The following is a 4,967-nucleotide window of genomic DNA, read 5'->3' on the forward strand; positions in this document are numbered from 1 at the left end:
CTTATCTTTCGTATACAAATTAATTTTAGGAAAATCCATAACAAAAAATAATTGCCATATTTCTTATTTGCGTTTGAATTTTAATTTTTGAATACTTGTTTCAAATATTGTTATATTTGAAACAACAGTACAAATATAGTATTGTTATTTTATTTGTATATTATGTATATTAAATGTGTGAATGGCTTTATTATAATTAAAAACAACTTCACAACTTTTAAGGGGATTGCATGCGGTTTGTTTTTAAGGAGTTTTGTATAGGTAACGTTAAAGAAAAAAAGGTTTCAATAAATTTTGACCGTGTATAAGCTTCTAAGAATTATTTTTAATATAAATCATTTTAGCTTCGATGCAAAGCGAGAAGGTATTGGTTTTACTCTGATGTGGGCTTTTTTTTTCGCTGTATACACTGTAACTTTTTTAATACTAGACCAATTCCTTTGAATAGCAACTCTATAAATCACAAATTTTGTCTAGTTTGTACTTTGGGGGGGTAAAAGTTGAAAAAGTTTAAGTCTTCACAGACGAAAGTTGAAAAAACAAAAAAAAAAACCGTACGAGTTTTTAAGTTAGAACTTTTACTGGCTATAGTATCGAGAAAAAGAGTCGGATCGAGTTGAAATGTATAAGAAATATTTATTTGTTATGCCCGCGCACGTCAGTTTTGTCAAATTCAAAATATACCCATTTCCCGCCCCCCTAGGGGGGGTACAAGTTTTTTTGTTTTTCGGGGTTTTTAGCCGTAATTTTAAAACTTTTGGGTTGAAAATTTGCCAGTAGTTGGAACTCATATGTATCCATAACATATTAAGCGGGTGAAAAATTCGGCACTACAGTTTTTTTTTAATTGCCGGAAAACCGTGTTTTCGCACATTGCGTATATTTTAACAAAAACACCTAAAATCTTTAAAAAAAATTGATCAAATCATTAAAACAATTTTATTTATATCTATACAGAATGATACTATTAGGTTTTGTGCTCAAGTACCACTCTTGACTTAAAGTTTACACAAAGTTTAAATTTTTTTTTTTTTTTTTTTTAACTAAAAACCCAGTGTACCAGATGTGAGAAACGAACAGACACTAAAAACTATCAGTTGGTAACGTCTATCCGTGTTAGATTAGTTTAGGGCCCAATGATCGGTATCATAATATTGTGTTTATTACATGATATCACAGGCGACTAAATCGTGTAACTGATTATAGTAGACACTCGATTTATTGTGAAAAAAACCTGGTCGTGTACTTATTAAGACACTTAATGATTCTGATACGACAAAACCACTGTCGTTATCTCGTTATTTTATAGCCTGCGTTATATAACCTTACCGAAGGTTAACTATGAGTATTTAATGTCCAACTACCTGCAAATAATGAAGAGGAGTGTTGTTTTTTGGATTCAGATTAAGTGTTGGTTTTTATGCAGTATACCGACTCAAAATGTTTTTTTTATTACACAATTTTTTTAAAGGAAAACTAATGTTTTGTATATTGTTATACTGTTATTCATTTAAAGAGATTCACGCTTGATTGTTTAAATTGTCTAATATTAGATAATCTGCTTCGTGCTAATTTTATTTTTTTAGTTTATCAACTTGTAGCTCTAATTTTGTAAAAAATATTTCATTTTTTTATTACTATGTACTATTACTATTAAGATAAATTTTAATAATAATTAAGTCATAAATGATAATACTTTATTTTATGACTAGATCAAATCTTGTAAACATTTAACATCATGATACTGCTCCTATGCTATCTTTAAAAAAACACAATTTTTAAAATCTCCATTAAAGGTTATTGTTAAATAACAGGCAACAGCCGACTGCTAGTGGCTATACACGTTAGTAATATTTAACTAATAAGTAATAAATGTAGGTAAAATTTATTGTTTTCTCCATCACAGTACCAGTATACGATTTATTTTAATTTAAATGTAAGAAAATCGATTTTTCTTTAGAAAATAACAAGAAATTAATATACAGGATGAGGCAGTAAAACGGCGATTTTCTAATGTATTTAAATGGTAAAACCCGTTTCACTAACCCACCCTTTACATTTTAAGGATCTATGAAAAGGTTTTTTTAGTTGCATTTTATTTTGTACATTGTCAATCTAGTAAAATAGAAGTATAATATAGCTTTGAAATAATATAATCTGTGAAGTATAAATAGTTTGTGTGAGATTGCTATAATGGAAGTATATAATACATAAATATTAATTTTATTGAGAATAAGCGATTATAATTTAAACTATGGAGTACAAACGATTGAAACATGAATCGTCGACCATTCCAACAAAATATAACAAGACATTGTATTTGTGTTATTTGGTCCACTAAGTTTTTGCAAAAAAAAAAAAAACCAGTACAGTGGGGTCGGTGCATAGTGGGGACGGAGCATAGTTGGGTCGAGGCATAGTGGTGACGGGGAGGTCACAGGTTTACAGGAATTTTTAAATCTGAAAGTGATAAAATCACTTTCGAAAAAACGCTTCGATGCAAATCGGTAGTTAGTATTTTCAAGCCAGTACAGTCCAAACCAAGCACAGTATAAACCAGCAAAGTTAGAAAGTTTTAAATGAAGGTTCTGTATTTACAAATGAGCATCAAAGCGTTTATTTGAAAGCGATTTTATTCAATTTTATCACTTTTACTTATAATAATTCTTGTAGACCTGTGACCTCTCCGTTTCCTCATTGCTTTGATTACATTATGCCAATACTCTACTGTACTAGTCCTCTCGGTTAAAATCACTTTCAAATAAACGCTTTGATGCTCATTTGTAAATACAGAACCTTCATTTAAAACTTTCTAACTTTGCTGGTTTATACTGTGCTTGGTTTGGACTGTACTGGCTTGAAAATACTAACTACCGATTTGCATCGAAGCGTTTTTTCGAAAGTGATTTTATCACTTTCAGATTTAAAAATTCCTGTAAACCTGTGACCTCCCCGTCACCACTATGCCTCGACCCAACTATGCTCCGTCCCCACTATGCACCGACCCCACTGTACTGGTTTTTTTTTCTTTTTGTAAAAGCCATTTTTGTTTATTTTAGACCAAAAAACCAGACAAAACTCCGACCACATAGAATAGTTCAATTTCAATTCTGTAACAAGATTTGAGTTCATAGGCTACTTTACTGTGTTATGTAGGAGGCCGATTTTTATTTAAAAATTTCAATTGAATATAATTAAATTTACAATTTTTTCAATACTAAAACCCATTTTTTTGCATAAAAACACAAAAAATCAAAAATCTGTTTTGTACATAACCTAGTAAAGCTGTCAAAAAACTCATATATCTCTACAGAATTAAAATCAAATCATTTTAAGTAGTTGAAATGTTATTTTTATTTTTTGGTTCTGAAACGTCAAAAAACAGACAGCATGCAATCTCTTGAGAACACTGTACCTATCTAAAACGTTCATGATATATTTTAGTTATTATAAGTCAATTTTTATTATTATATTATAACATTTTTATGAACTCGCAATCTTGTTTGTCGTTCCGGGTGGAATTTTGCAACTCAAATTTCGAGCACTTCCCGATTAGCTATCCAGCTGAAACTTTCAGGGTAGCTCACAATTCGATGACAATGCATTAGTAATCCACAAGAGGTTGAAAATTCCACCCCTAAGGGTGTTAAAATGGGGTCGATTTCTTGTCCGTCGTTCCGGGTGGAATTATGCAATTCAAAAAGACTTATTTCTCACCCGCCAGCAAAAATTATGCGTGGGGCGTTTGGGCGTGAACGGTGCTCAGATATAAGTGGCACCAGGTACAAACCCGTTCCCGTCATTACAACTTTTATTCAACTTTTATGATCATTTATATAGTAATTACAACTTAATTTCAATTTTGTGATAATTTATACAGTAATAAATCTAAAATTGTAAGCTTTTAAATTGATTACTAATTCTTATGATAATCCTTCTAACCATGCAGCCTTTTCTAATGTATGTCCAAAGACGTAGTAAATCAGTCCAGTCCGATTCCAAGGACGGATTTTATTATATAATATTGTAATATGAAAACGAAAAAGAACAAAATAACTAAAGTAGATTAAACAATTAATCTAAAAATAACGTTTTATGCACCTTAAAAAGTATAAAATAACCCTGTGGAGGTCTTGATAATTAAATAGGACAGGTGAAATAGAAAAACGTGGGGCACATCTTTACAACTTCACACGTCTGAAAATATAATAACATTCTCTTCTCATTAATAACTACCTAAACTCATAATTCATGCACAATCATCTTTTATCTTCTAAATAAAGTAATACTTAATGACATGTCATGTAAAATTGAGCACCACATTACTAAGCAAGTAGGTAGTTAACAAAAAAATTGAAACAACCTACATAAATCAAACTTTGGAGAGAATAGCAATTAAGTCTTTTCAATTTTCAATGAAATTTAAGACAAGTGGCACCGAAATCCATTCAATTTCATTTCCGATAAAAAGTCATACTATCATTTTCTGATCCATTCGGTTAGAGACAGCATTATGAGAGATAACTTAATGGATTAGCATGAAAGCTTAGGTTTTAATATCTAAGTAGAAAGATACGCCCCACGTTTTTCTAGTTCACCTATCCTATTTGGTTATCAAGACCTCCGGAGGGTTATTTTATACTTTTTAAAGCGCATAAAACGTTATTTTTAGATTAATTTTTTAATCTACTTTATTACTTTTATTCCTTATAAACTATCTGTTACAATTACAGAAATAAAATAATTAATTTATCAACAAAAATCTAAAAATTCGTTTTATTTTCATTTTTACTTCCTTCGATATTATTTTCCTTTATTTAACAAGAGTTCAAAAGTTAGGATGGGAGGGGAAATGCGCGCAGATAAAATTATTACTACACTCCTCCTTTCTTCCTGCCCTGAACTTGAAACTTCAATAACTGCAAAAATAGTTATCCAAAAATGCTTATCGACCAGTCAAAATATTT

Source organism: Adelges cooleyi, unplaced genomic scaffold (assembly GCF_023614345.1).
Source record: "Adelges cooleyi isolate 19-005CV unplaced genomic scaffold, UGA_ACOO_1.1 ACOO_flye_CR_arks_rails_tigmint_CR_PRNA_3, whole genome shotgun sequence".
NCBI classification, from domain to species: Eukaryota; Metazoa; Arthropoda; class Insecta; order Hemiptera; family Adelgidae; genus Adelges; species Adelges cooleyi.